This window comes from Myotis brandtii, unplaced genomic scaffold (assembly GCF_000412655.1).
Source record: "Myotis brandtii unplaced genomic scaffold, ASM41265v1 scaffold436, whole genome shotgun sequence".
NCBI classification, from domain to species: domain Eukaryota; kingdom Metazoa; phylum Chordata; class Mammalia; order Chiroptera; family Vespertilionidae; genus Myotis; species Myotis brandtii.
In genome coordinates, this window is record NW_005366679.1 from 1120570 (window position 1) to 1131456 (window position 10887).

The 10887-nt window shown below is 38.4% G+C and overlaps 1 long non-coding RNA gene across 1 annotated transcript; it reads left to right on the top strand.

Moving 5' to 3' along the window:
• The first annotated feature begins 6 nt into the window (after window positions 1–6).
• LOC106727499 lies at window positions 7–7323 on the top strand. Its single transcript, XR_001363716.1, has 2 exons — window positions 7–1790; window positions 6746–7323. It is a non-coding gene; the product is annotated as an uncharacterized LOC106727499 (long non-coding RNA).
• The last annotated feature ends 3564 nt before the right edge of the window (window positions 7324–10887 follow it).

The window sequence follows — 10887 nt, forward strand, 5'->3', positions numbered from 1 at the left end:
CGCGGCCGCCGTGCCGGCCGCGCTCTGCGCACAAAAGCCAAACGCACCCCACTCTCTCCATGTGATTCCTCTTCTTGCTTTGAGATTGGAGACGACTTTGCCTTGCCCGGGCTGTCCCGGGATCCCGGCTGGCCTCTGCGGCCCACGTCCCCCGCCTCCTCCCCGCGTCCGGAGGGGTGACCGGTCCTGACCATCTTGAGACCCAGTGGAATTGTGGTTCTTTGCATCATGTACGTTTCTCATTGATTTTTGGTTGACGCCTATTTCCCCCCTTTCAGTAACCGTTCAGGGTGCTGTCTTGGCGGCTTGACACCAGCGAGCGAAAGTTTCAGCCTGGAAAAAAAAAAAAAGAAAAAAAAACGGGGTGGGGGAGGAAGAGGACAGGGAGAAGGTGGAAAGAAGGGAGGGGGGTGTTTTTTGTTTTTCTTGCAACCACCGTTTTCTAGTTCCAAGTTTTAAATACATGGAAGGAAGTCCGGGAGAACCAAATGAAGGAGCAGGAGGAGAGGAAGAAACTTTTGTTTTTTCCTTTTTTTTTTTTTTTTCTTCCAGGAGTAGCTGGAAATTATGATCGGGTTCCTTTTCTGCCAGCTTGGAAGGGCAACCCCGTGACTGATTGCGATTCTGAGGATGTCTATGCAAAGTTGGATTCTTGTTTCAGTGTATCCAATCTGAAGTATTGCACATCTGAACTGGGACTGTTAACACTGATGCCAATACAGTGTGGGGTGCCAGAAAGTGTCTGCTGATATTTGTGGGGGGAAAAAAAATCTATTTTGTTTACCTACTGTATCTAAGGGGAGTCTGGGGAAAAACGGTAGTATTTTTTTTTATCAGCTGTGAAAAAAATGTTACAGATCTGCACATTTTGTGTATGTACTATTGTGTGTGTGCGTGTGTGGTTTTTGTGTGTTTTTTTTTTAAAGTTTAGCTTTTTATTCTTATTGGTTGGCAGTAACGGATTTTGATGAGTAGCTCTTTAAAATACAGTACAAAGACTTAACAAATGTGATTCAGGGCCCCCAGCACCCCTGTGTCTGCAGAGTGCCTTCAAAACTCAGCTGTTCCAGCCGGTGCCAACCTGTGAACTTCCCACCCTACCCCAGAATCTGCTATTTCCCCAAACCACTTCCCAGTTTCCTTTCAGTAATCATCCGAAGGAGCCAGGACAATAGGGCCTGTTGTTCTGTGAATTTCTTCTTTATTATTTCCCGCCTTTAAAATGTAATTTCCATGTCTTGCAATTTTTTTTTTTACTTTTTTTCCCTTCGTTTTGTTCAAATGTTCAGGTATTTAGCTCCCCTTTTATATTATTTTAAAATATTTTTTTTGGTTATCTGTTAATAGGGTCTTCCTTCAGAAGCAAAGAGCAAAATTTTACTGTTGTGATGTACCAAGAGAATTCTAACCAATTGTAATTTTTAATTCCAGACACACGTGTTTTAATCATTGTCTCTTCATTTTAAGACTTTTAATACAAATGTCATTTTTAAAGAAACAAACCCAAAACTATTGTTTGTGTTTCTGTGTTTCATATTCAGTGATTTAATACAGTAGCATGGCTAAGGTGGACAGGTGCAGGTGATTGGTGGTGCCTGATGTCCCCAAGAGTTGGTGGTCAAATTTTGAAGACAGAAGTATTTCAGTGGCAAGTTGAGTGACATCACTCCCAACTTCTTAAATATGGGGAAAATCACCATGGTCTAGGAAGCCCTAGGGTATGGCCATATCATCTGACTACAAGATTATTGACTCTTCACCTAGCATGGAGCAGTTTACCTCACCTCACAGTAGGTAGGGAAGGGAGAAGCCAACTGCTAGTACTGCCTTAAATCTGGGAAAGTAACCATCTACCTGACCAGGCAGGGTTAGCATTTTCTCATTTGTGTAGTTTAAATTAGGTCACATACACACCAAGTCAAAAGGATGTTTGGGGAAGATGATTTCCATTCCGAAGTCATACCTACTAGCATTTCTGCAGTGATTTGTATAGGCTGTAGACAGCATTTCAACTCCTGAGGTTTTGATTTGGAAATAGCTCTTTAGATTTACAAAGAAAACAGAAAAAACTAAGACAAAAACCCCTGGCTCTCATTACAGATCATGGGCCATTTTGACCTCATGAAATTTTCCTGCTAACAGTAGGAGGCAGTGTGAGCTTTTTCTGTTTTATTTTCCCCAAGGGCCACTTTACTAATATAACCTCTTTAGAATAAAAGGTTTGTGGCTATATACCAAGAGCATTTGATATACCGTAAGTCTGTGAGTGTAGATGAAGTTTTCTCAAGGGTCTTTGGACAAAGGGATTTACTCTGTGGAGGAAGCCAAAACAAATTACAGGCCACAGGTTTCTTTAAACAGTATTAACATATCTTGCCTTAAAATGTGTCCTTTGCCCAGGAGACATCCCAGTATTCCAGGGTGGAGGAAGAATAGACATTTTACCTGTGGTGGTCCTATGGCCATTTTTTTCTCATTCTCGATCTCACTTAAGTTTACTATTAAAGTCAATTAGAAGGTACTAAATATATTCTAAGTAGAGAAATTAAGAGAAACTACTCAAATGTATGCCTTTGCAAAGATTCCTTCTTGTATTTGGGTAAATTGAGTTGCTTCAGTAGATCTAAAGTGTTGAAAATTCTGAAGACTTATCAAGTATTATGAAGGATATTTTTAAAATGGCATCTGTGGACTTTTTAGTTTTATGGTTTTCTTTAGTTTTGTATTTTGGAAGCCTTTTGACCTAAAATGGTGCCAACTGTCTAACTTGAGAAATGTATATACTCCTGACAGGGAACGCTTAAAAATGGAAAATTGGAAAAGAAATAGGTTGTTGGTGCATTAATCATCTCCACATAGGATTTAGTCACTTGCATGACTAAATTCTTAATAGGTCTAGGATGGCAGAGCAGAAGAATTTAATACGCTTTTGCTGAGTACTGTAAAATAAATGCTTTTTGGATTCTCAATGAAAACAATTCGGTGTGTATTTCTTAGAGGAGGAAAATAGTAGTTGGGTTTGGCAGCCTTCTCCATTATGTCCTTGACAAAATTGAGAGAAGTGAGGGACATTGTTTTTAAGAGTCAGTCAGTTTATTTGGCTAGTAAGAACCTCTTAGTATTAGGGTGTGAAGAGATAAGAGCATTTGTTTCCTTGAAAAAGTTGGGCTGACTTGGGTGTTAAAAGGAAGGGAGGGAGGGAGGGAGGAGCAGTTTGCTATAAGGCAATCACCTGTCAAAACAGATACTGGGTGAGAAAGGAACCTTTATCTTGGGAGCAAAAGTTAACTTAAACTTGACCCCTGCTGTTTTTTTAACAGCTTTTCCTTTTGGTCCCTGGCTGTCAACCAGGCTTTATGTTATGTCAAAGGATTATTTGAGTACTCCTTTTGTAATAGCCTCAGAAAAGCTGAAGGTAACTTCCTAAGTCTTAACATTTTTATGTTTGGGAGTTATGGTTCTTAGGTAAAATAATTTCCGTGTTAACTGTTGAAATAGACTGAATCACATTTCAGGAAAAGACATGTCTGGGTTAGAATTTACATGTATGAGGCTTTATGCTCCCCGATTAGTTAACCTTTTCTGTAGGTGGGAATCCTAAAATGCCTCATCTATTTGAACTGTTCAGGTAGTTTTGTAAATGTTTCCACCATCATCTGATTGCACCCCTTTAAAATACCCAGTATTTTTTATAGGTGGGATGGCAAAGTGAGAGAACACCATATGTAGCAGCTGGTCTTGAGAAATACATACAAAATACCTGTACCTTAACTGTCATTAAAGAATGCATTTTTCACAACATCTGGAGTATGAAGGAAACATTTGATTTTGGAGATCACCACTCTTAGTTAAAATGACACCAAACATTTGTCACAGTGTCTACTTAATTGGGAAAAGTTTGCTACCAGGACTTTTGTCCTAGTGAAAAATGTGTCAAATTTTTAAATGCTACTAATAGAGTGTGGTATTCTTGATTATGTATTACTCAGGCTACTAGGAGTAATTGAAAGCACTTAATTGAACATAGTGCTAGTTCTAGAAGATATGTTTGAGCTAATAACAATAGGATTTTGGTAGTTTGAGAAGGCTTTAGGGTTCATCTCTAGTCCAGAGGTTCTCAAACTTGATCATGTATCAAAATTACCTGGAGGTGGAAACAGGTATTAGTTTCTTATTCGGTATGTCTGGATATGATCTCATAACTTTTTTTTTCTAATTAGTTTCCAGGTGATGGTAATGTTCCAGCACCCACATTTTGAGAACCAAGGATCTAGTCCAAACTCCAAATGAGTACTATATGGACAGCCTCCTAGTTATTTAGGGACATAGACTTAAGACTCCTGTCATACATTTTAGAGTGCTGCCTACCACAGAAATAGACTATGTTGGTTGGAAATCTGTAGCCGAAGAGGACATAAACCCTTGACACTAAGCCTGGTAAATTGCTGAGTGTGAAATGGGATAAACACTTGGCAGGTAGAGTGACCATTTTTTGCATTTTGGAAGTGGCTTTTGGTGTTAATTCAGCAGTTGACCAAAATGAGGAAAGTGATTAGAATAGGGCATGGCCTACATACTCAGAATCAACATTTCCTCCGCCTGCCCAATTTTTAAAAAAAAGAGTATCTTTGATAAAAGGGAATTCTTTTAAGTATTTGTGTTTACTTCAAGATTAAAAGGGAAGAACTTAAACTCTTCCCAGTAGGGATTCTAAAAAAAAAAAAAATTATATCTGAGTATTTAAATCTTCAGGTCATGCACAGTTGTGTATCTGTATGTAAATGTGTGTGTGTGTAAATATATACACTCAGTTTCTTAGCCAGACTTTCCAGGAATTAGTCAATTTAGTGTCATAAAGTTCTCCATTGTGGAACAACGCATAACATGAAACTGTGCCATACATCTTTTGGGACTGTGAGTGTTGATCTGTTTTGTAAATTGGACAGGACAGCTATCTGTATTTTAACTTTGATATTAAACAGAAATCTTTGGGAAGATGTTTTTCTTAGATTAGCAGAGTAGAAAGTATGTGCTTTTTTTGTCCAGTTGACTAATCTTGCTATTTTTAAAATGAGCTATCTGGCAAAATTATGTGGGGCTAAGTTTATCAAAGGTCTGAAAATGTGTGGTTGGTTTATTTGTGGCAATTGTGCAAATGTAGCAAAAACATTTTTTTTAAATAGGAAAGAGAAAGATCACTGACATATTGAGAATACAGGTGACCCAAAAGGGCCTAAGATTATTCCTTCACTGTTAATATGGTTGCAGTGGAAACTGGTAAACAGAGCTTTAATTGAATCATTCATTATTCAACAAGCATTTATTGAGCATATACTGTGGTGTAAAGACTAATGCTTAAATGGGAGGAAACGAAGCAAAAGCGAAACAATGCTAGCTTTTATCACCATAGGCTGTGAAAATAGCATATATTAACCAATAGAAGTATATGCAAAAGCAGAGCTACATATGCCATCTATACTAATAAAAGGGTAATATGCTAATTAGACCGGATAGACCAGACGTCTTCCAGATGTCATTCTGGATGTCCTTCCTGACAAAGCCAGGGCCTGGGCAAAGCCGCCCGGGGTCCCGGGTGCCTGTGGCCGGTCAGAGGGAGGGAAGCCCGGGTCCCAGTTGCCTGCCAGCGGCCAGAGGAGGGAAGCCTGGGTCCCGGGTGCCAGAGGGAAGCCGGTGCCAGCAGCCAGGGGAAGGAAGGCCTACTCTTGCACGAATTTTCATGCATCAGGCCTCTAGTCATTTATAATACAGTAATCCATGAGTATGTCAAACAAGCAATCTATTCATTGAAAATTGGAATTTTACTTTGAAAGATATGTGGATATTGCAAATAAAAATGGATCCCATGAGGTTTAAGCAACTAATAGCTGTTTAGGTGCATGTAGAACTCTAATTTTGTGCATCATTTCTAACTTCTCTTGAGATTAGCAAAAAATGAACATTTAGACATAGGAAATCAGGTTGCTTTCGTATTTTCATGTGAAAAGGAAGAGGGGAAAATGGAGGAAAAGGCATGAAATTTATTCACTGTTTTTTGTTGTTTTATCAATGAGGAAACAAAAAGGAAAAGGACGACTAGGTTATATTCTTCAAGAAAGAAGCAGTCGCTGGCATATAGTCTTTTGGGGTTCTTCATGTAAAGAAGATTCAGGGTAGGGTATTTCTTTTGTAAAAGATAATCCTCTAAAAATGAGAGTGCCAAAGATTTAAGCTGACGTTGTAAGTTTGCTAAGCTTATAGTTATTTTATACAAAAGTTTGTTCTCACACCTTTCGTGCTTACTGGATGCAAGAAGGCAACCAGCTCAGAGAAAGAAACATTGGGCAACTGCCGTAAGAGGTACCAGTAACAGTGATTATTATAAAACCATAGGGATTGAAGAGAGTTATAATGATAAGCCTGCAGTTTGCAGAACAATTTCTAGTGACTGTCTTGTGTAGATTCTCATGAATGTAACAACACACTTTTTAAATGTCAACAGTTACAGGGTTTCAGAGATCTGAAAGCACTTCATTGTTTATTTTTTTAAAAATTTGCAGTTATGAGATGCAAATTTATTACTTACAGTTTTATAGCTTCAGTAAAGGTCTTAATATTTTATATCTGTGATCTGACTTGTTATAAAAAGTTTTCAAAATCTGGTTTTGGTCATGAATGCAGAATATTTTAATGTTATTAAATATACATATTAACATTAATTTAATATTTTTAAATATTCTCTTTAAAGGCTAACATTGAATCATATCTCATTCAAGAAAAGAGCCTCTACAGAGATTTATTCTACCATAATTCTATAAGAATGTATATTTCAATAAAATATATTTAAAAAATATATTTTAGATAGTTTTGAATTCAACATCACAAGTAGGTAAGAGAATTTCAGGTATATTTCTAAGTCTGATTTCAACATCATTCATCATCTAATAGGAAAAGGCTTGAGTTTGGAGTTCTTTACTCTGAGTTGGTTATCTTAGCTTTACCTTGTCATACATACCCTGTTAACTTTTCTTTCTGTATATCATTCCATTCATCCACATTTGATTTATGCAAATACTTTTTTCTGTCACAAATGTAATCCATATTAATTGGTAAAAGTTCCAAGAAGTGTTTAATTAATGGTTATACAAATGTGTTCTCCATGTTACAGTGGAAAGAGAGAAGTATGTTTCATAGGGTTTGAGACACAGATGGAAATAGATCAAACTAGTTAGAGAAGATTGCTCACTAAGCATGTTACCTGTGGCTTTGGGCATAGCCTTTGCATTTCGTTTTTAAAACCTATAAAGGAAACTTTTAAAAAACAAATTCAGTCGTATGAATATTCATTTAATATACTCAGAACTGCCTAAACATTTTTCCAGGCCATCTCTTGTGCTGAGGTCAAAATATGAGAAATCACAAATGCATTCTCTTTCTTTGAGAGAATTATACCTTGAAAGGCAGGGTCAACAACAAACAAAAACCTAGTCCAAGGAGCAAAGCCATTTTCCTGCATTTTTGTGCAAACTAGCTTTTATTTTGTCATTGGGGAAGCGTGCATAGTGGTAAGGGCAGTGCATTATGTTCCTTAATCACTTTGGTAGTGCTCAACCCATGGTCTTGGTACTGTTGTTGCTAGGCAGGAGACAGGGAATCTGCTGCAGGCTGGTACACTTGTTCCTCAGTCCACACCCCACACCCCACACTAGGTCCTCCAACACTAGGGGATTTCCTCATGTCCAGATTCATGATGCATGTGACTCAGTATCTACTGAGGTTGAGGACTGCTGGCCAAAGGTGAGGAAGCCTATTGGATGGCGTTCATTATGCTACTGTAGTCAGGGTTTCTCAGCCTCAGCGCTAGTCATGTTTTGGGCTCAATAATTCTTTTTTGTGGAGGGCTGTCCTGTGTGTAGTAGCATCCCTGGCCTCTACCTACTCAATGCCAGTAGCACCCTCCCACACAGCGGTGATAATAAAAAATGACTGCAGATATTGATAAATAATGTCCTGGAGGACATAATAGCCCCTGGTTGAGAACCACTGAACTTGACCTTGTAGAGATAGAGGGAGAAAGCAGAAAACAGAGGAGAGAAGGGTTGAACCTAGAGTCAAGCAGGAGCAGTTAAGACCTTCCTTACTCCAGCCCTAGCTGGTTTGCTCAGTGGATAGAGCGTCGGCCTGCAGACTGAGGGGTCCCGGGTTCGATTCCAGTCAAGGTCAAGGGCACATGCCCAGGTTGTGGGCTTACTCCCCAGTAGGGGGCATGCAGGAGGCAGCAGATCAATGATTCTCTCTCATCATTGATGTTTCTATCTTTCCCTCTTCCTTCCTCTCTCTCTAAAAAAAAAAAAAAAAAAAGATTTTCCTTACTCCAGAGCACTGCAAGGAATGCTTTTAAAAATATGTATAAATGTTCTCTATTGTGCTTCAGACAATATCACTTTAATTAGCTCATTAAATTCACACCTAAGAGAAAAACAATACTCCGGGATTGAGATTTATTGGGGTTTTTAGTTACCTGGAAAGAGAAGAAATGTGATTCTAGAGCAGCGGTTCTCAACCTGTGGGTCGCAACCCCTTTGGGGGTCGAACAACCCTTTCACAGGGGTCGCCTTAGACCATCGGAAAACACATACATAATTACATATTGTTTTTGTGATTAATCACTATGCTTTAATTATGTTCAATTTGTAACAATGAACATACATCCTGCATATCAGATATTTACATGACGATTCATAACAGTAGCAAAATTACAGTTATGAAGTAGCAACGAAAATAATTTTATGGTTGGGGGTCACCACAACATGAGGAACTGTATTAAAGGGTCGCGGCATTCGGAAGGTTGAGAACCACTGTTCTAGAGGAAGCTGCAGTTGGTGAGTATCAGGGCTGATGACTAAGTCCAGGGACCTAGAAGTATAGGAGGAATCCTGAAAGGGAGGTCAAGGGCAGCAATGTTGCAGTTTTGTTTGGGGCCCCTTAAACCTCCACTAGGAGACATCTTGGAGGATTTCAGCTTTATTCAGTTTACCCCGCTTCACCTCACAATCTCTTTCCAGTTAATCCAGGGCCCTCTTCCACACATGGACTCCTCACTTAAGAGGCAGAATGTGTTTTATGTGTCACATCCTTCTTCATTTTCCCTTTTAACAATCCCTTTCTCCTTCCCTCCCTTTTTTCACTTTTACAATTCATCTCTCCCTCTTTCATTTTCTTGCTTCACTTTCTTAGCTGCCTTCAGGACTGAGTGTGTCCAGGGCAGACTCCTGCCACTTAACTGCACACACCTATGTGTCCAAACCCCTTGGGCTGTCAAGAAGCGGGCAGCAAAGGGGTGGTGACTGCCGTGTAATAAAGAGCTTCTGGAATCTGGCCGTCTCTAGCCAGCACATGCACTGTGGCTGCCAACCCTTGAAATACAGCATTAAGTATCCTGTCAGCAAGTTCATTAATGTGGAATTAACTTAATGACCATGGCTGTTTAATTTACTCTGAACCAGACATGGTTGTTTTGGTTCTGAAGTTTTAAATGAAATAGATATTTTAATATCTGTGCAATATACCCCTAAAGACTTTAAGCAACCAGACACCCTACCTGGTGGGACAAGTATAATTCTACATTAACAGGGTACACATTTGAGTTCTAACATTCCTAGGAAGTAGGAGATATAACAGTTTTGTAATGAGCAGGAACAATCTCCAAGCCCATTCAAAGGTTCTACCCAGCGAGAAGAGTATAAGAAAGGTAGGCAATGAATGAAATAATTCTCTACAATAAAAAGTACTGTTTGGCCTGGCCGATGTGGCTCAGTGGTTGAGCCTTGACTTATGACCCAGGAGGTCACAGTTCGATTCTCAGTCAGGGCACATGCCTGGTTGCAAGCTTGATCCCCAGTAGGGGGCCTGCAGAAGGCAGTCAATCAATGATTCTCATCATTGATGTTTCTATCACTCTCTCCCTCTCCCTTCCTTTCTGAAATCAAATATATATATTAAAGTACTGTTTGGTGAAAGTGGATGAGTGTGATTGGGTACCTGAAACCTGCTTCTCAAATTTAATACCTGTCTTGTATTAGAATGGATGGTGTTGATAGAAATATTATGTAGCATCTTTGTATTAAATTAAAAATGGAAAAATCAGATTCAGTTAGTAATGTAATCACAAGATAGAGAAAACAGATTTGGTATATCTGAATTTCCTGTTTTCCTCTTTATAATCATCTGCACCAGTAACAACATTTTTTTTTTCTTATCTCTAGGTTTTATTGGCTTTGGGGAATATTATGTTTTCTTTCTAATTAAAAAGTTTTTAACAAGAAAAATATTCAGTTATGAATCTCTGTAGCTAGTAGCCAAGAAAATATATGTATTCATTAATACAAACAAATAAATTATGTAGGATGTTTTGCAATGTCATTATTTATTTGCATTTACCTTTTATAGCTTAGAAATGATTCTCAATGTAGCATTTTTCAGTGGAAATGAAATTCACCCTTTTCTTCTATTAATTACCATTTGACTAGTATTCAGGGAAAAAGTAGTAACTATTTTTAAAAGTAGCATCATGAACTCTCTCCAGTTTACTTTTAGTAGCAAAATTACTGACAATTTTCCTTTTTAACATTTTCCCCTGAAGAGTAGCACTTTATGAATAATAAAAAAATTACTTATTGAATTTTCCAAAAGTTGTACAGTAGTTCATTGGGTTTATCATGGTGGGTGGTGATTTTGCCAAAATATTTACCCTCCTAATTACAAGCAACATAATGGATGTGTGCTAGCCTATAGGGAGCACCACAAATACATGTGCAGTGGGACTATCTATAGTACTGCTTTGGTCTTAGCAATTTTGAATAATGTAGAATGGATAACACACCATAAAAA